Genomic DNA, 21,875 nt, shown 5'->3' with positions numbered 1-21,875 from the left:
ATATATTCATTAAAAATCCTACAATGTGATTTTCTGGAATTTCTTTTCTCTATTTGTCTGTCATAGTTGACGTGTACCTATGATGAAAATTACAGGCCTCTCTCATCTTTTTAAGTGGGAGAACTTGCACAATTGGTGGCTGACTAAATACTTTTTTCCCCACTGTAGCTAGGCAGGTAGTAGGTGCAGCAAACGAAAGTTTTTGTTGTGACCGTTGACTTTTTACTACTTTCCCTGGTTGGATTGACTAGCTAACACGGGTGAATTCATTACGCCGATTATGTGCCTGGCGTACTCCCTTAACTATCTACTACTAACCGCAGCTCTAACCCTAACCTTAACCCTTACCCTAACCCTAAACTTAACCCTTACCCTAGCCCTATCCCTTACCGTAACCCTTATTCTAAACCAGCGTAACCCCAAATCCGGTCGTGGGGACCCCAAGGGGTGAACATTTTGTTTTTTGCCGTAGCACTACACAGCTGATTCAAATAATCAAAGCTTGATGATTAGTTGATTATTTGAATCAGCTGTGCTAGGGCAAAAAACAAAACGTGCACCCCTTGGGGTCCCCACGACCGAGTTTGGAAACGCTGGTCTAATCTAAACTAAGCCAGCTAAGCCAGGGAAAGTTAAGATAACGTTATATCTGAAATATTAATGTGTGAGTAGAGAGTGTGTAGCTATACCTCCATTGCGTATTGTGTGTAATAGGCTAAATAAATTATGTGGTGTGAAATTCAAATGTGTTTCTGAAATGACAGTGTAACATTTGCAGTATACTATTTTCTGTTTCAAATAATTAAAGACTTTGCACTACAGTACTTGTAACCTACAAATGGGCAGATAGGACGTTTGTTTACAGTAGTCTAATCCTAGACGCTTCTAACCTGTATTGAAATGTTTACCTAAATAATTAATACATCATCTTATTGATGAGTTTGACTAGTAACCAGATGCTGTATTGTAAAAAACATAATTAAGGACTCCCCTGTGGAGGGGGAGTAATGAAGCTGAACGAACATAGAGTGGCTCACTATGCCACCTGCGGCTCGCCGCCAGACAAGACGGGCTTCCTATTCAAGAAGGGGGAGTGGAACACAGCCTACCACAGACGCTGGTTCATCCTAAAGGGCAACATTTTACATTTACATTTTAGTCATTTAGTAGACGCTATTATCCAGAGCGATTTACAGTTAGTGAGTGCATACATTTTCATGCTGGCCCCCCGTGGGAAATGAACCCACAACCCTGGGTTGCAAGCGCCATGCTCTACCAACTGAGCTACTTTGAGGAGCATGAGAGCCGGGAACCCATCGACGTCATCGTGTTGGAGGGCTGCACCGTGGAGCTCTGCAAGTCAGCTGAAAAGTTCGCCTTCACCATCAAGTTTGACTGCTCCAAGGCGTGTGTCTACAAGATAGCGGCGGAGAACCAGGCAGCCATGGAATCGTGGGTGAAGGCTGTGTCGCGAGCCAGCTTCGACTACATGCGCCTGGTGGTGCGGGAGCTGGAGAGGCAGCTGGAGGAGACCCAGGAGGGGTCTGGAGGGCTGCAGGGCAGGCCCAAGTCCTCCAAAAGGTTGTGGGGGTGGCACGCTCCAAATCAGGAGCATTATCCAGTGCTCCCCTGGTGCCCTCTACACAGGTTACAGGTGCAACTGTCGCACAGGGGGAGACTCATGCCCGCAGCCTTCAGGAGGAGGGGCAACTCCTTTCAGGCGCCTCTAAAGAGAGTAAGCCCTCTGCTCTGATCTATGGGTGCGCTGAGGGCCCCCCCTCTGGTGTGCCGTGGGAGGGGAACGGAAATGGGAACGGAGGGGGCGATGTGGTCAGGCCTCCGCCTGTGCCTCCACTGAGTTTTGCTTCTCCAAACTTCACGACTGGTACGGAAAAGAGGTGGCTGAACTGAGGGTGGAGGGGTTTTAGAGCTAGTGAGGCGCCCCTCCCTCCCACCTCACAGCCCAACTGTTACCCATTAGAAAGGGTACTTGTCACCTTGCACAATTGTTTCATCCCAAAATATATTGATTTTAATGTCAGAGAGTGTGTCCTTGTAATTCCAAACACTGTCTTGGGGCAGTCTGGGAAGCTGGCTGGTTTGTTAAAAGCAGCACTTTCCTAGTAGTTTTAGCTGTCATGGGCCAGAGGTAATATGATGTGTTGTCATATGACTTTACTGTTACTTTATTTAATATGAGAGTATGGCATTTTAAAGAAAAGCTTTGTATTTACAAATTTCAATTTTTTTCAATCAGAAACTACAATAGAATCAACTCTTTCATCACTTTTTCTATCATTGTTGTTTTCTTACCATTTTTCTATACACAAAGGATGACCCCTAAATGTTACTGAATTGAGTATATCTGACAGATGATAGAAATCAGTATATCGGTACATACATTGTTGAAAATGTGGATTTTATGATGTTTCACCAGAAGTCTTGAAAGGGGGACCATTGAAGAATGAACACAGGTTCATTATTTCTTTAAACCACAATGATTATACTCATGCAATGGTTTACATATTTTGAAAATGGTTCTTTCTCTTTAACCTGTGCCTTATGATTTTCCTCCCAAACCTGTCATGACGATTCGACACACAACATTGGTCCGTCTAATAATGACAGAGTACTCTCTGCCTTTTGTTTTTGTCAAAGCCACATCTCAGTGCAATTTTGTTAATTTGTGACAATGGCTCAATCCATTTGTCCAGATTTAACGCACAGTATTAACATTAGTCCCTTTTTTTATTTAAATGTGATTACCGATAATGAAATAGCCAGATCTTTTTGCGTTTTCTCTTTCCTGGTCACACCATCCTGGTAGACAACTCTGTTGTGTTACTTGTCATGTAGGACAAGGAACGACAAAAAGATCTGTGACTAAACTAAACTATACTATTTTATTGATTTCTTCTAGAGAAGGATGGACTGTGAGGCTGGAGGTGGAGGTACATATGTGATTGTGACTTACCCTCACTGATGCTGGGTGAAAGATGATCAGTTGTATGTTATTCATTATTATATTATTATTACATTAATATCTCTGACACTAGGAGATCATTTTTGTACTTACTGATTATATACCTAGTTACATTTTCCTTTTTAATTATATGATATTCGGAGTATGTCTAATTTTTGGATGAGACATTGCATGACATTGCATACCTCTATATCCAGAGTGAAGGATGACAACCCAATGCTTCCTTACACTCTTGCAATCTGTTTGTGGCCAACTTCATGTACTGTCTGTGAGATGACGACTTCAGGAGTACTGTTCATTTTAGTACACTACAGCCAGATGACTATCATGTTTCCATGTGGCTAGATGTGTTTTGGTATTATTGAACTACAGTGCCTTCAGAAAGTATTCACACCCCTTGACTTTTTCCACATTTTATTGTGTTACAGACTGAATTAAAATAGATTTTGTGTCACTGATCTACACACAATACCCCATAATGTCAGTGGAATTTTGTTTGTAGAACATTTTAGAAATTAATACAAAATTAAAAGCTGAAATGTCTTGAGTCAATACGTATTCAACCCATTTGTTATGGCAAGCATAAATAAGTTCAGGAATACACATGTGCTCAACAAATCACATCGCATGGACTCATTCCGTGTTTAATAATAGTGGTTAACATGATTTTTGAATAACTACCCCATCTCTGTACCCCACACATACAAATATCTGTAAGGTCCTTCAATCGAGTAGTACATTTCAAGCACAGATTCAACCACAAAGACAAGTTTTTCAATGCCTCGCAAAGAAGGGCACCGATTGGTTGATGTGAACAAAATAAAAGAAAGCAGACGCTGAATGTCCCTTTCAGCATGGTGAAGTTATTAATTAGGCTTTGGATGGTGTATGAATACACCCAGTCACTACAAAGATACAGGGGTCCTTCCTGACTCAGTTGCCGGAGAGGAAGGAAACTGCACAGGGATTTCACCATGAAGCCAATCGTGATTTTAAAACCGTTAAAGAGTTTGATGGTTGTGATATGAGAACTGAGGAGGGATCAACAACATTGTAGTTACTCCACAATACTAACCTAAATGACAGAGTGAAAAGAAGGAAGCCTATACAGAATACAAATATTCCAAAATCCTGTTTGCAACCAGGCACTTAAGTAATACTGCAAAAAATGTCCCAAAGAAATGAACTTTTTGTCCTGAAAAAAAAGTGTTATGTTTGGGGCAAATCCAACACAACACATCACTCAGTACCACTCTTCATATTTTCAAATATGGTGGTGGCTGCATCATGTTATGGGTATGCTTGTCATCGGCAAGGACTAGGGAGTTTTTTAGGGGGATAAAAAGGAACGGGATACAGCTATAAGCACAGGCAAAATCCTAGAGGATAACCTGGTTCAGTCTGCTTTCCAATAGACACTGGGAGACAAATTCACGTTTCAGCAGGACAATAACCTAAAACACAAGGCCAAATCTTCACTGGAGTTGCTTACCAAGACGACATTGAATGTTCCTGAGTGGCGTAGTTACAGTTTTGACTAAAATCAGCTTGAAAATCTATGGCAAGACTTGAAAATGGCTGTCTTGACTCAGTGTTGTTAATACATATGTAAATGAGATATTTCTGTATTTCATTTACAATAAATTTGCTAACATTTCTAAAAACATGTTTTCACTTTGTCATTATGGGGTATTGTGTGTAGATGGATGAGGAAAAAAAAGCTATGTAATCCATTTTTAATTCAAGCTGTAACACAACAAAATGTGGAACAAGTCAATGGGTATGAATACTTTCGGAAGGCACTGTACATATTCAACATTTGACTGAAGTGATCGTGTCTAGAGAGAGTAATGCAACTGCCTTCAGCGGGTCACCCTGAATGATTTAAATAACTTGTTATAGTGCTATGAGCAGGAGACACAGAGGCACCTACAAGTCACTTAAACAAATTAATAAACACCTGAAAGTTGATCGTTTCTCTAACGTTCTTATTTTGTCCAATAGCCTCGATTTCAATGTTTGAATGAATACATTTACGTTGGACAGATTCTCTATTGAATATAATACCTTTTTGAGGGTAAACTGATGCCAGTTTATCTGTGTTGACATTGGCATGTCTGTAGAATGTTTGTGAATTTAATGTGAGTTAGGAAACGGAAATGGACTGCTTGAATCAACATCAGGCGACTAGTCCAGAAGGGACAAGAGGAAAGCAAAACATTTCATTCCAGCAGATGTCGCTCAAAACAAATTTCTAGGTGACTTCTCAAATTGGGGTATGAAAGCAGTATGGAATGGGTAGTCAGGCCTTATTTCTAGTCCATTTAATTTATCAATATCTGTTTTATATAATAGAGGTAGATATTATAAACTGTACGCCAAATCTACATCAAGACAATTCATGTTTTTATTTATTAGTGTTATAAGGACGTAATGTGTTGTTTTGTAACACTAAACTTTAAGTTTAACATGGTAGTCTAAATAAGAATTCAAATAACTTACCATACAGCATTGAATAACTTTTGTAACTTTCTTCTTGTACATTTCACTTGTTCTGTTTCCCCAACATATCAATACGAAATGAATTCGTTTTATTAGCTACTTTAAATAATAACATTTATATGAAATGCATAAACTACGCTAATCGTCTACTTGTGGTGAAACCCAGTGCTTGACTTGGACTGAAATAGGTGCTGGCAGGGGCGCAACTTTGGTTTTAGAAGTGAGAGGGACATCATTTTTATATATATATATTTTTTTAATCCAGTCAGATAAACACTCCAAACAGCCTACCCGACGCTCGGAGGCGTCTGCATGGTCCTAAAGCACATCCATTCGTTTTGTATCACATTCCAATGATAAAACTGGGGGGACAAAAATGCAATTTCAGAATGTGGGGGTGACATGTCCACCCCGTCCCCAGTGAAAGTTGTGCCCCTGGGTGCTGGTTCTCATTTTAGGTGGCGGTACTAAGCAGTAGCTCAAAAGTATTGTGGCACTCCTGCACCTTAATATAAGCAGTACCGCCACCTAAAATGAGAACCAGCACCCAGGGGCACAACTTTCACTGGGGACGGGGTGGACATGTCACCCCCACATTCTGAAATTGCATTTTTGTCCCCCCAGTTTTATCATTGGAATGTGATACAAAACGAGTTGATGTGCTTTAGGACCATGCAGACGCCTGGAGTGCCACAATACTTTTGAGCTAATATTCTGTAAGAGGGACAGGAGCTCAAGCAGTAGAACATTTTAGGTACCGGCGCTCAGCTCCGGTGTGCTCCTGCCCAAAACATGCACTCGACCGCGGCAATTTTGACAACGGAAATGATGAGGATCAACTTTTTTCTTCATAGAGTTTCATCTGTGTGAAGCCAGAAAGCCAACCACAGCTTGCTACAACCATGCTGCGATCTCTGCGATATGCAAAATAAAAGTTCCGCGAATAAACGGCATACGAAGGTCCTAGTATTGGAGTATTTTATGTTAGATTCTCATTAAACATGATTTATATAGGCTATACGGGTCATTTCACCAATAGGATGCATTTGGGGTAGTGTAATTTGGTCAAAACTATTTATTTGACCTAATTTTAACATTGTCATAAAGAGCACATGTTCAAATTCATAAAACAACATGTTTTCCCATCTCAAGAGGTTTTAAATTAAGAAAAATGACTATAGTAAGTGCCAATTAAAGTAACAGGGTTGAAGATTTCATCTTAAATCAGCCATAACTCCCCTTCTGACAGGTGGAATGGAAGCTTCTTGTGTGCAACATAATGGGCTGTTGAATGCAAGCTTCACAAAAAAAAATGGAATCGTTAAAACATGTCTAGCCTATCTATCTATCTATCTATCAGTTTTCCACCACAAGACTGACAGGTTAGGGACAATTTGACAAAAGCACCCCAAATATGGCACTATATTTCATTTCCATCCTCTAAGATTTGCACGGGAACTGTCCATACTCCCTGGTTGGTAAGACAATCAGTCTGGTTCGAGAGTCTCAGCCCTCCGGAGGCTGGCTCCAACTCGAGTGAGACCTGTGGACTTGTCCACTTCAGGAGCGAGGTTTTGGAGGCGGCTTTCGTCAACAAGTAGCAACTAGGCCTACCTACAGTATAGGACATTCTGTGCAGTGAAGTCCAATATGACAGGAGTACATGCAATCTTTCCATGGCCAGATTACCGACCGAGCACGAAGGGCACATGCCCAGGGGCCCCGACCTCCAGGGGTCCAGGGGCACCCATTGATTTAGTCATAATGTTTGAGTCACTCAGATAGCATGTGAACATGGCCATTGCAAAATGTGTAGAATTGCAGGAAATTGGCTTAAAAACTGCAAAATCTTTTCTCAGACCCATGGCAAAATGTGTAGAAATGCAGGAAATTAGCTTTGAAACTGCATATTTTTCTCTCTGCGGCCAAGAGGGGAGCCTCTAACATTATCTTGCCCAGGGCCCCAGATGATTTGGTCCTGGATTTTTCAATAGGCTTGACACAGACATCATTTTGATTCTCTATGGAGTTTCAGTGGAGGCTGGTGGGAGGAGCTATAGGAGGACAGGCTCATTGTATTGGCTTGAATGGAATAAATTGAACATTATCAAACACATCAAACATATTGTTTCCATATGTTTGATGTGTTTGATAATGTTCTTTCCATTTATTCCATTTCAGCCATTACAATGAGCCCGTCCTCCTATAGCTCCTCCCACCAGCCTCCTCTGAGTTAGATACTGATTATGCAATAGTAAATAAAATAATTATTTCACCGGTACTTATTTCACCAACAATTCATAATAATGCCCAATTGTCGTTAATTAATCATTTAGACTTCACAATTCATTTCACTGCCGTTTGTACTTTTGTCTTTCTTTTAGGTCCGTACTTTTATTGTGAAGGTTTTGCAAAAACGTCACCCGGACCTGATCGCCACGATATTGCTAATGCTGCTGGGTTCACACCAGTCATTTTCCTTCCTGAAAGTTTTTAGACTGTTGCACGCATTCAACATGAGAGAGAAAGCAACGGGCTTTTGGGCATGCAGGTACATGTTAAATATATATTTATTATTATTTACCGAGGTTTGTTTAAGGTATTATAAATGTTTCTCAACGCATATGGGTTATGCTACGTCACATTTATTGCTATGTCGTCGTGATACGCGTGCTCATCCAAGAAGATAACAGAGAACGTAAGTATGTTGTCAAGAGCCGTGTCAAATTTGGTCTTGATTCTGAAGTGCTCAAAACTAACAGAGCGCCAATCGTTAGAATAAGTATCGTTAAAAATCTGGTAGCTTGCTTGCAGTTAGTTGTTCACATAGTAATTTCGGAAAAGGTTGATCACGAACTGTTTTTTGTTGTTGATAGCTATCTAATGTACATTTCTGGATGAAATGTAAAGGGCCGTCCTCTTCAGCCCTGAGGTGACGATTGGTTGCGACTGCTTTGGGTAGTTTCTTGCAAAGCATTTGATAGCACACTAGCAAAGTTGTTCTCAGAAAGACAACCACGTCAGACCACGAACAGGATTTATTTAGTTAGTAAAACAGCCAACCTTGCTGAATGGTGTTGTATTACTATTTCTACTGACACACAATACCAAACACATCACACCAGGGCACGTTCAGTGCAGTTCTGAAACGTTATGTTAGTTATGTAGAACTCACATGCCTCTGACATGTTGAATAAGGAATCATGTCTATTTGTAACATTTGCCTAATGAACATTGGGTAAATGGAAACGGTGCTGTCGGACCACCAAAATCAAATCAAAATGTATTTGTCACATACACGTGTTTAGCAGATGTTATAGCGGGTGTAGCGAAATGCTTGTGCTTCTAGCACCGACAGTGCAGTAATATCTAACAAGTAATATCTAACAATTTCACAACATATACCCAATACACACAAACTAGTAAGAAATGGGATTTAAGAATATATACATATGGACAAGCAATAACAGCAATGACAGAGCGGCATTGACTAAGATACAGTAGAATATTATAGAATAAAATGCAGTATATACATATGAGATGAGTAGTGCAAGATATGTAAACATTATTAAAGTGACTAGTGTTCCATTTCTTAAAGTGGCCAGTGATTTCAATAGGCAGCAGCAGTCTCTAATGTGCTAGTGATGGCTATTTAACAGTCTGATGGCCTTGAGATAGAAGCTGTTTTTCATTCTCTCGGTCCCAGCTTTGATGCACCTGTACTGACCTCACCTTCTGGATGATAGCGGGGTGAACAGGCAGTGGCTCGGGTGGTTGATGTCCTTGATGATCTTTTTGGCCTTCCTGTGACATCGGGTGCTGTGTGTGTTTTGGAGGGTGGGTAGTTTGCCCCCGGTAATGCGTTCGGCAGACCGCATCACCCTCTGGAGAGCCCTGCGGTTGTGGGCGGTGCAGTTGCCGTACCAGGCGGTGATACAGCCCGACAGGATGCTCTCAATTGTGCATCTGTAAAAGTTTGTGAGGGTTTTAGGTGCTAAGCCAAATTTCTTCAGCCTCCTGAGGTTGAAGAGGCTCTGTTGCGCCTTCTTCACCACACTGTCTGCGTGTGTGGACCATTTCAGTTTGTCGGTGATGTGTACGCCAAGGAACTTGAAGCTTTCCACCTTCTCCACTGCGGTCCCGTCGATGTGGATAGGGGGGTGCACCCTCTGCTGTTTCCTGAAGTCCACGATCATCTCCTTTGTTTTGTTGATGTTGAGTGAGAGGTTATTTTCCTGGCACCACACTCCCAGAGCCCTCACCTCCTCCCTATAGGCGGTCTCGTCATTGTTGGTAATCAAGCCTACTACTGTTGTGTCGTCTGCAAACCTGATGATTGAGTTGGAGGTGTGCTTGGCCACGCAGTCATGGGTGAACAGGGAGTACAGGAGGGGGCTGAGCACGCACCCTTGTGGGGCCCCAGTGTTGAGGGTCAGCGAAGTGGAGATGTTGTTTCCCACCCTCACCACCTGGGGGCGGCCCGTCAGGAAGTCCAGGACCCAGTTGCACAGGGCGGGGTTCAGACCAAGGGCCTCGAGCTTAATGATGAGCTTGGAGGGTACTATGGTGTTGAATGCTGAGCTATAGTCAATGAACAGCATTCTTACATAGGTATTCCTCTTTTCCAGATGGGATAGGGCAGTTTGCAGTGTGATGGCGATTGCATCATCTGTGGATCTATTGGGGCGTTAAGCAAATTGAAGTGGGTCTAGGGTGACAGGTAAGGTAGAGGTGATATGATCCTTGACTAGTCTCTCAAAGCACTTCATGATGACAGAGGTGAGTGCTACAGGGCGCAGAGGTGAGTGCTACAGGGCGATAGTCATTTAGTTCAGTTACCTTTGCTTTCTTGGGTACAGGAAAAATGGTGGCCATCTTGAAGCATGTTGGAACAGCAGACTGGGAAAGGGAGAGATTGAATATGTCCATAAACACACCAGCCAGCTGGTCTGCGCATGCTCTGAGGACGCGGCTAGGGATGCCGTCTGGGCCAGGGTCGCATTCAGAAGGGTGCAACGTAGTAGATAGACATGGAATTAAAAAGCTCAGCTGGCACGATTCTTACTTGTCAGGCATACATGTTTGCTAGCTAAACATGCATGTTCTTCTACATTATGTTTATCTGAACTCTCTACAAAATGTTGCCTTGCTGAACAACATTTTGCAATGGTGTAGCCTACTGAAGATAACCAAGCAGCACAAAATAACCTACACTTGCTGCTTGGGGTCACACACAAAGATCAGTGGTCACACTCCTCCACACTTGGTAATCCAAACTGAATATCCATTGGGTCGGCTTGGACTGGCTAATCAGTGTTCTGTCAAAAAGTATGGGCGGGCTAAGGCTGGATTTGCACTCCAGTAGAAGTAGACTACTCCGTAGAGGCTCCACAACCTCTTTGTGAATTCACCACACACTGCACAGAGGGCTCCGCATGGAGATTTCGATGTATGACAGAATTTGTAGGCCTAATTATGCAAGCGTCAGTGATGTTTCATTAAGGAGAACGCTTGGTGGAGTGTAAACCCAAGGTGAGGTGATGCAAAAAAAGATATATATTATTTTTTATTGTCACATACACCGGATAAGTGCAGTGTAATGTGTTGTTTTACAGGGTCAGCCATAGCAGTACGGCGCCCCTTGAGCAAATTGGGGTTAAATGCCTTGCTCAAGAGCACATAGACAGGTTTTTCACCTTTGTCGGCTTGGGAATTCGAACCAGTGACCTTTCGGTTAATGGCCCAACACCACTAGGCTACCAATGGTTGCATGCCACATCATCGACTGACACATTTCTATAACAGTTAGCTGATACTTAAAATACCTATCTAGGTGTTGTAAGATCTGTCAGGTGTCAGCAACGTTTAAACATAGGAACCCCAGTCTTAGCTAGAAAACTCAAATTGCCAAATGCTACGCGTTGGATTACATTTGGTCTTGTGATTGGTTGAAGGTGAATCGACATGACGTGAACGCAGCATTAGGCTAACCTACTATTTCTGTAAAAATCTGAGCGATATTCCGTTTGGATTCGAGGCTATGCCAGACACACCAAACAGGAGCAAATATACCTCAAAGAAAGTTTAAGAATGGTGTGCACAGTTTTAGGAGACATGACACCAATACATACTGTACCTTTACATTTGTTTAACCAACTGAATGATTACTGCAACTGTTTGCTTTTAGTTGTCGGGCAATTCCACGGTAACAGAATGACACTGAGACTTTTCACTTAAAAAATATTCCAAACAAAATCCATTGATTGCAAAGTTAAACAAAGACTAGCTTACTTTTAACAATTTCCACTTGAAGAACAGTGCAGATGTAAAGTTTTTTTAACAGAATGACGGTAAAATCTCCCTCATTTTTTTATGTGACCATATTTTTCCAAAAACTCTGTTAAATATCGACTCCGAATTAAGATTCAAAGATGTCTGCTGAAAGAATGAGGTGTCAGCTATGATATGACACTTTGAGTTAGAAAAAATAATTTTTGGTTATTGAACTACAGTAAATGAAGTGGATTAACACCCAGTAAAAGAGTGATGGTAAGGTAACAGAATGACATCATGGGTCCCTGATCTGTACTATACAGAAATGCATAATTATGAAAGTCATTTTCTTCATGGTTACAAATCTTGAATAGGTACACAAAGGTACAAAGATGCAATATCGTCCTTGTGGTTAAACTCAAATATACTAATTGATAAAAAACCTATTTTTTTTATTTTTACAAAATGTTTAAAAAAGGTATAATCTTCGTAAATGATATTATCGGTAGGACTGGTGGAGTTATGTCGCACATGCAGCTAACAAAAACATATGGAAATGTCTGCTCTACCCAAAATTACAACCAAATAATTGCAGCATTACCGCTAAAATGGAAAAGGAAAGTGGAAGGGGGAAAAAGTAAGGAACTTGTCTGTCGGCCTTGCATTAAAGAATATAATTGATACCAGTTTCATTTAAGGACCAAAGGATTGACAGCCGTCCCATATAGATTGCAAAATAGTTGGGAAGAGATTTTTGACGTACCGATTCCATGGCATAGTGTTTATGAATTGATACGCAAAACGACGCCGGATTCAAAACTTAGAATTTTTCAATTTAAATTATATAAAATTCTTGCTACCAATAGAATGTTATTTATATGGGGGATACAATCTTCCCAGCTCTGCAGATTTTGCTGCGAAGAGACAGAATCATTAGATCATTTGTGTTGGTATTGTCCATTTGTAGCTTGTTTTTGGACACAGGTCCAGGAATGGCTAAAGGATTGCAATATTTACCTGGAGCTAACCCTGCAGATAGCACTACTGGGTGATCTGAAAAGTCATAGTCAATCGATCAATAATATAATACAACTTTTAGCCAAACATTTTATATTCAATTTACGATCTGTAGAAACAATGAGAATAGAAAGGTTCAGAACTTTTGTAAAACATCACAGTACAGTTGAAAAATATATGGCAAATAGAAATCCAATATGGATGGTGTTAAGAGATAGATGGGAGGTGTTGAATGGAGCTGAAGGATGGGACTAATAACAACAACTAATAACAACAAGATAACTAACGTAAAGCATACTGTGTCCATATTAAGTATATAGGTTATACGTTGAGAGCTTTTGTGAAAGAGCACAATGTAAAAAACATTGAATATCCCTTTGAGCATGGTGCAGTTATTAATTACACTTTGGATGGTGTATCAATGCACCTAGTCACTACAAAGATACAGGCGTCCTTCCTAACTCAGTTGCCGGATAGGAAGGATACCGCTCAGGGATTTCACCATGAGGCCAATGGTGAATTTAAAACAGTTAAAGAGTTTAATGGTTGTGATAGGCGATAACTGAGGGTGGATCAACAACATTGTAGTTACCTCACAATACTAACGTAATTGACAGAGTGAAAAGAAGTAAGCCTGTTCAGAATGCATCTTGTTTACAATAAGGCTCTAAAGTAATACTGCGAAAAATGTGGCAAAGAAATGAACTTTTTGTCCTGAATACAAAACTCCCGAGTGGCGCAGTGGTCTAAGGCACTGCATCGCAGTGCTAGCTGTGCCACTAGAGATCCTGGTTCGAATCCAGGCTCTGTCGTAGCCGGCCGCGACCGGGAGACCCATGGGGCGGCGCACAATTGGCCCAGCGTCGTCCAGGGTAGGGGAGGGAATGGCCGGCAGGGGATGTAGCTCAGTTGGTAGAGCATGGCGTTTGCAATGCCAGGGTTGTGGGTTCGATAAAATAATGTATGTGCTAACTGTAAGTCGCTCTGGATAAGAGCGTCTGCTAAATGACTAAAATGTAAAAATGTTATGCTTATGGCACAACACATCACTGAGTACCACTCTTCATATTTTCAAACATGGTGGTGGCTGCATCATGTTATGGGTATGCTTGCCATAAGAAACGGAATAGAGCTAAGCACAGGCAAAATCCTAGAGAAAAACTTGGTTCAGTCTGCTTTCCAAAAGACACTGGGAGACAAATTCACCTTTCAGCAGGATAATGACCTAAAGGCCAAATATACACTGGATGTGCTTACCAAGACGACGTTGAATGTTCCTGAGTGGCCTAGTTACAGTTTTGACTTAAATCAGCTTGAAAATCTATGGCAAGACTTTACTGCCGGTCTAGCTATGACCAACAACCAACTTGACAGCTTGATGAATTTCTTAAAGAATAATGGGCAAATATTGTACAATCCAGGTGTGCAAAGCTCTTGGAGACTTACCCAGAAAGACTCACAGCTGTAATCGCTGCCAAAGGTGATTTCTAACATGTATTGACTCAGGGGGTTGAATACTTATCTAATCAAGATATATTATTGTTTTATTTTCCGGGGGGGAGGGTTCGGGGGAATCTCCTTTATAATAAAGCATTGCATGAATCTATAATCACATTTGTGTAGTGACATACAGTTGAGCAGACATGTTTTTAGGACTTCCACACATGGGGATGCATTTTGCATGCATTTAAAAGATAAGGCCCTTTTTATAAACACATTTACATGATGGAAGACATTAGCAAAATATTTGTTTATACCACACAATTGGCCAAATGCAACTTGCTGTTCAGGTAGGAGGCAATTTTGTATTATTATTTTTTTTTTCGTATTTATTATTGTTTGTTTTATTATTACTGCATATCATTGTTATTATTGTAGGCCTATGTATTAATCTAAACCAGTTCTTTGAAATATGCTAGACGTGTTTTGTTTCATTCTGATGAGACATTTTCGTTGGCTAAATTAAGTTCGATCTGTCTTTTATGTGTGCGCTGTATTTAGTTTGTAAAATAATTAGCCCATTGCTGTCATTTGTTCGGTATGGTAGGCACTAGCCTTTCTTGGTAATTGCTTCAAGATAGCCTGTTCAAAACTTTTGTGAAGGTTTAAACCAGTTCCCGAGTGTGTTTCATTCTGTTGGGCCATTTTCTTTGGCCAAATTAAGTTACAACTTTAATGTTGTGTTTGCCGTGATATAACATGCTGCTCGTATTTTCCCTATAAACAATGACTACTTACTTTTGATATTACCCTGATAAAGTTTAGAAACGTTTGTGAAGGTTTGGTGTGGCTATTAACCTATTATACTGCAGGATTATGATATGAAGGCAGTGCGCACCGGCACTCCAACAGTTGAATTTGAGATTATGAATGTTTTAGGCCTACCATAATCTAACAATATAATGCTTATCTTTATAAAAAATATGCTGATAAAAATAAATAACAAATTAGTCTCCTTCTGTACGCCTAGTGTATATCTGTATAGCCTGACGCAGTAGCCTATCTGACAAGGATAAAGAAATGCATGTTGGTGTCGTAGCTTGGTTTGCTTCTCTTTTAATATATATATTTTTTTATATTAATATCATACAGTGGACTCCTAAGCCTATGCATGCAATGCCATGATGCATTTACTGCTCAAATCTCTGACAGCTGAACCGTGAGCTGGACAATTATTGTTTTAGGAAAGTAAAAAAAAAAAAGAACAATAGGATATCAAGTTTTGCATATGCTACACATCGAAACACAAGGAATATTGTTTTAGTAATTTGCTATAGGCTGTTTTTAAGGACATATAAATGTGGCTCATATCAAATCCCCCAAACATTATCGTGTACACGTGTTTAGCAGATGTTATTGCGGGTGTAGCGAAATGCTTGTGCTTCTAGCTCCGACAGTGCAGTAATATCTAACAATTTCACAACATTACATTTACATTTTAGTCATTTAGCAGACGCTCTTATCCAGAGCGACTTACAGTCAGTGAATGCATACATTTTCATACTGGCCCCCCGTGGGAAACGAACCCACAACCCTGGCGTTGCAAGCGCCATGCTCTACCAACTGAGCTACAGGGGACCCAATACACACAAATCTAAATAAGGAATGGAATTAAGAATATATACATATATGGACGAGCAATGACAGAGCGGCATGGACTAAGATACAGTATAATATTATAGAATACAGTATATACAGTGCTATGAAAAAGTATTTGTCCCCTTTCTAATTTTCTCTACTTTTTCATATTTGTGATACTGAATGTTATCAGATCTTCAACCAAAACCTAATATTAGATAAAGGGAACATAAGTGAACAAATAACACAACAATTACATATTTATTTCATAAACAAAGTTATGCAACACCCAATTCCCCTGTGTGAAAAAGTAATTTCCCCATTACACTCAAGAACTGGTTGTGCCACCTTTAGCTGCAATGACTCCAACCAAATGCTTCCTGTAGTTGTTGATCAGTCTCTCACGTCGCTGTGGAGGAAATTTGGCCCACTCTTCCATGCAGAACTGCTTTAACTCAGTGACGTGTGGGCTTTCAAGCATGAACTGCTCGTTTCAAGTCCTGCCACAACATCTCAATTGGGATTAGGTCTGGACTTTGACTAGGCCATTCCAAAACTTCCAATTTGTTGCATACGCTCTTATCCAGAGCGACTTACAGTTAGTGAGTGCACATTTTTCATACTGGCCCCCCGTGGGAATCGAACCCACAACACTGGCGTTGGAAGCACAATGCTCTACCAACTGAGCTACACGGGGCCCATTAAACTCTATCTGTATGGTGAAATCCCTGAACGGTTTCCTTCCTCTCCGACAACTGATTTAGGAAGGACATCTGTATCTTTGTAATGACTGGGTGTATTGATACACCATCCAAAGTGTAATTGGATGGTGTATCAACTGTAGCTGTAGCTCAGTTGGTAGAGCATGGCGCTTGCAACGCCAGGGTTGTGGGTTCGATTCCCACGGGGGGTCAGTATGAAAGATGTATGCACTTATTAACTGTAAGTCGCTCTGGATAAGAGCGTCTGCTAAAATGACTAAAAATAATAATTTATCCATGATCAAAGGGATAGTCAATGTCTGCTTTTTTTTATTTTTACCCATCTACCAATAGGTGCCCTTCTTTGCTGAGGCATTGGAAAACCTCCCTGGTCTTTGTGGTTGAATCTGTTTGAAATTCACTGCTTGACTGAGGAACCTTACAGATAATTTTATGTGTGGGGTACAGAGATGAGGTTAAAGAATGTTAAACACTATTATTGCACACAGACGGAGTCCATGCAATGTATTATGTGACTTGTTAAGCACATTTTGACTCCTGAACTTATTTAGGCTATAACAAAGGGCTTTAATAGTTATTGACTCAAGACATTTCAGCTTTTCATTTTTAATTAATTTGTACAAAATTCCAAAAACATTCCTCTGACATTATGGGGGTATTGTGTGTAGGCCAGTGACTAAAAATCAGTTTAATCCATTATAAATTCTGGCTGTAACACAGCAATATGTGGAAAAAGTCAAGGGGTGTGAACACTTTCTGAAGGCACTGTGTTTAGTATAAGTTACAAAATAAACTTTGCAGTGACACTGACTCACCCAATGATGAAGATGAAGCATAGGCTACTCACCGGTGATGGCCGATTTGCTTGCGCCAATATCTCAAGATAAGCTACTTTGAAAAACAGTGCTGAGAATGTTTTTGTTTCTACAGAGATTAGTCTTCTCTTTTCAGCAGTAGGCATTTGCTTTCCAAACGGTAGGTCTTATGTTTTTCACGCGATTGTATTTTGAAATTTGTGAAAGGTGAACTGACATCCGCAACCAGCTATAGAAATATAATCCCTAGATGGCAGTTCCCATTCAAGTCAGGATTGGCAGCCATTGCTAGTGTACCCATGAGTTTAACAGTCAGGGTTAGATTTTCCAAAATCCTTCTATGGGTTATATCTATGGCCACAACGCAACAAACTGTTCTATATTAGGCTACCCAAATTGCGGCCTTCCCGACAGTAAGTGCTTGTTATAAAATGTAATTATATTGATCCTCTGTGGCTATATTATGCTCTCTGGTGTATTATGTTATTTATGTCTGTTCAGAAAGGAGTAATATAATTTTGGGGGAAATATTTTTTTATTGCCTAATTTTGCCACATTTTAATTTATCATGGGCCTCAGCACCCCTACAGTGGGGAGAACAAGTATTTGATACACTGCCGATTTTGCAGGTTTTCCTACTTACAAAGCATGTAGAGGTCTGTAATTTTTATCATAGGTACACTTCAACTGTGAGAGACGGAATCTAAAATAAAAATCCAGAAAATCACATTGTATGATTTTTAAGTAATTAATTTGCATTTTATTGCATGACATAAGTATTTGATACATCAGAAAAGCAGAACTTAATATTTGGTACAGAAACCTTTGTTTGCAATTACAGAGATCATACGTTTCCTGTAGGTCTTGACCAGGTTTGCACACACTGCAGCAGGGATTTTGGCCCACTCCTCCATATAGACCCTTCAGGTTTCGGGGCTGTCGATGGGCAATACGACTTTCAGCTCCCTCCAAAGATTTTCTATTGGGTTCAGGTCTGGAGACTGGCTAGGCCACTCCAGGACCTTGAGATGCTTCTTACGGAGCCACTCCTTAGTTGCCCTGCCTGTGTGTTTTGGGTCGTTGTCATGCTGGAAGACCCAGCCACGACACATCTTCAATGCTCTTACTGAGGGAAGGAGGTTGTTGGCCAAGATCTCGCGATACATGGCCCCATCCATCCTCCCCTCAATACGGTGCAGTCATCCTGTCCCCTTTGCAGAAAAGCATCCCCAAAGAATGATGTTTCCACCTCCATGCTTCATGGTCGGGATGGTGTTCTTGGGGTTGTACTCATCCTTCTTCTTCCTCCAAACACGGCGAGTGGAGTTTAGACCAAAAAGCTCTATTTTTGTCTCATCAGACCACATGACCTTCTCCCATTCCTCCTCTGGATCATCCAGATGGTCATTGGCAACTTCAGACGGGCCTGGACATGCGCTGGCTTGAGCAGGGGGACCTTGCGTGCGCTGCAGGATTTTAATCAATGACGGCATAGTGTGTTACTAATGGTTTTCTTTGAGACTGTGGTCCCAGCTCTCTTCAGGTCATTGACCAGGTCCTGCCGTGTAGTTCTGGGCTGATCCCTCACCTTCCTCATGATCATTGATGCCCCACGAGGTGAGATCTTGCATGGAGCCCCAGACCGAGGGTGATTGACCGTCATCTTGAACTTCTTCCATTTTCTAATAATTGCGCCAACAGTTGTTGCCTTCTCACTAAGCTGCTTGCCTATTGTCCTGTAGCCCATCCCAGCCTTGTGCAGGTCTACAATTTTATCCCTGATTTCCTTACACAGCTCTCTGGTCTTGGCCATTGTGGAGAGGTTGGAGTCTGTTTGATTGAGTGTGTGGACAGGTGTCTTTTATACAGGTAACGAGTTCAAACAGGTGCAGTTAATACAGGTAATGAGTGGAGAACAGGAGGGCTTCTTAAAGAAAAACGAACAGGTCTGTGAGAGCCGGAATTCTTACTGGTTGGTAGGTGATCAAATACTTATGTCATGCAATAAAATGCAAATTAATTACTTAAAAATCATACAATGTGATTTTCTGGATTTTTGTTTTAGATTCCGTCTCTCACAGTTGAAGTGTACCTATGATAAAAACGACAGACCTCTACATGCTTTGTAAGTAGGAAAACCTGCAAAGTCGGCAGTGTATCAAATACTTGTTCTCCCCACTGTACTTCCCACAGCTATGGGTAAATCCATTTGAATTAAATCACTATTTGATAGCATCCCTTTTTGATTTGAACGAAACCATCCGTACCCATTTTCCCATTGTAGAAGTGCTCAGAAAGTGACTTTGGACCTGAATGCCAAAACATTCAAGAGATAAAGGTGCTCAAAGCTTACCCATTTTGCATACCCCACCGTACTATGAGACATCCATATCTTCATCACTGGAAAAGATAAACGGTTGAGAGTTGATATCATTTAAAAGCTTACAAGCAGGGTTGTCAAACTATTGTAATTTGTTTAACCTTTTAATGTCAATTAAAGCCTATTTTACATAATCTAAGGTGTTTGTGTTGTGCCTGCCATCAGCTGAGACAACATGCTCTTGAATACAGGGTGGGTGTCATGTGTTGTTTAATAAATGTATAAAATAAAAATGACATTTCAACTTTCAAATGGTGCCGCAAAGATGGTTGGAGGGCCACACATCAGATAATGTTTTATTGAATGGAATATCTGTTTTAAATTATACTGTCAATCCTCCATAGGAAACCTATTGAAATCATAGAAATATAGATAATAGAATATACATGACAATTTAACTTGACATTCAATGGTAGGTGGACCGGCGGCCATCTTTGTGGTAGTAATTAGAAGTAAATATTTCAATTTAAATGTCAATGGTATGTATACCAGCTAAATTAAGGTGGCCTAAAGGGATAGGTCCATTCTATGAATTATATTTCTGTGATTTGAAATGACACCCACCCTGTATTCAAGAGCATGTGTCTCAACTGATGGGGGGCACAACACAAAAAGCTCAGATGTGAAATAGTGTCTAAGCTACAACATGTGAATATGAAAAAAAAAATAGGAGTTTAACGTCAATTATCAAAAAACGTGTAAAGGTTTAAAAATGTCTTTTTTTTTTTTTTTTTTTTGGAAAAACATCTTTCAAAAAAAAAAAAAAATTTGACAACACTGTTTTTAAGCTTTTAAATTATATCAAACTCAACCGTTTATCTTTTCCATTGATGAAGATGTCATGGTCTGCAAAATGGGTCAACTTTGAGCAACTTTTATCTCCTGAATGTTTTGGCATTCAGGTCCAAAAAGTCACTTTCTGACACCTTCCATCGGCAAACATGTATAGGACATTTTTGGGGGGTTTAAATCAAAAGGGATGCTGTCAAAAAGTGATTGAACTCAAATAGATTTACCCCTTAGTCAGTTCTTAGTTGCTAGTTTGAATGTAAGCGTTCCTTCGAGGTGGAGGACAGCCTTATGTTGCTCCCTGGTACTTGAAGGTTATGAAACAGATGGAGAGAGAGAGGCTGAACCCCACACCCTCGCTGTAGGTTTGGACCCATCCCACAGGGGAACAGTGTGTTATGATGTGAGTTGGCGGTATGCGAGCCCTCTCTCCAGCCCTGTGTGTTTTGAGATAAGTGCTGCTTACGGACTGACAGCTAGGGAGGGTTGCTCCATGGTGTCATCAGGCCTCAGTGTGAGGATGCTCCCAGTCCAATACCCCTCTTAGAGAGTGTGAACCGTGCATTTACTACATGCATGGCAGGAGAGAAGACCATGATCGGGTGTGTGCGTGTGTGCCCATGTGTTGAGGGGTGGGGGGCTAAATTGTGTGTACATGCACTGCAGTCATGGTTCACTTGAGTGTTGGGCCTCTACTCTCTGAATGAGTGTGGAGTATCATACTTTGAAAGTATGACAACCTTGAATTGATAAAAGACTGTGTGTGTGTGAAGTGGGGGGAAGGAAGACTGGTCAGCAGGCCTACAGTAAGAGGAAGTGGAGTGGAGAAGCGAAAGTCGGTAGGAACCAAAGCTCAGACAGTGAGGGTGCGTGAGAGAGTCAAAGCGGGGGGGGGGGGGTGAGCCGGTACGTGTGATTTACACCCAGTCTTGTAAAGAATCATTTATACTATTACTACTTTTCACATTACAACCATATTGTCACAAATCCCAATGCAATACTACTACAAACAAAGCTCTTTCTAACCACACAACAACTTATTTCACAGCCATAAATACTTGAAGACAATCAGGCGCACACATTTTCTTCAGGAAATGTCATTTTCTAGTTATTGTTGTTTATTGTATTTTTTCTGTATTCTAGACTTTTATTCTGCCAGTTCATTGCTTTCTCATCACCCTCTCCCTTTCTCACCCATATCTGACACAGGGCAAATCCCACTTGCTCCCTGCAGTGGGTTTGTCCTTCCCTACTTCATTTTCCATTTTCTACACTGAACAAAAATATAAATGCAACATGTAAAGTGTTGGTCCCAT

At 40.8% G+C, this 21,875-nt stretch overlaps 1 protein-coding gene and 1 pseudogene across 3 annotated transcripts in view; both read left to right on the top strand.

Annotated features, from left to right (window-relative positions):
• Positions 1–1,007: 1,007 nt before the first annotated feature.
• On the top strand, positions 1,008–1,928 carry LOC311145009 (sesquipedalian-1-like; annotated as a pseudogene). Its single transcript has 2 exons — positions 1,008–1,147; positions 1,285–1,928. The product of its transcript is annotated as a sesquipedalian-1-like (transcript).
• Positions 1,929–7,964: 6,036 nt separating this feature from the next.
• LOC311144280 (SH2B adapter protein 3-like) overlaps positions 7,965–21,875 on the top strand; it is a 72,688-nt gene continuing 58,777 nt past the window's right edge. Inside the window, exon 1 of one of the 2 annotated variants that reach the window (XM_084180293.1) lies at positions 7,965–8,036. The gene's annotated coding sequence lies outside the window, so the exon portion shown is untranslated. The remainder of the gene's footprint in view (positions 8,037–21,875) is intronic. The other variant, XM_084180294.1, reaches the window with a different exon arrangement.

Source organism: Coregonus lavaretus (genome assembly GCF_964263955.1).
Source record: "Coregonus lavaretus genome assembly, chromosome: 17".
Classification (NCBI taxonomy): domain Eukaryota; kingdom Metazoa; phylum Chordata; class Actinopteri; order Salmoniformes; family Salmonidae; genus Coregonus; species Coregonus lavaretus.
This window is presented reverse-complemented; position numbering and strand designations above follow the sequence as displayed.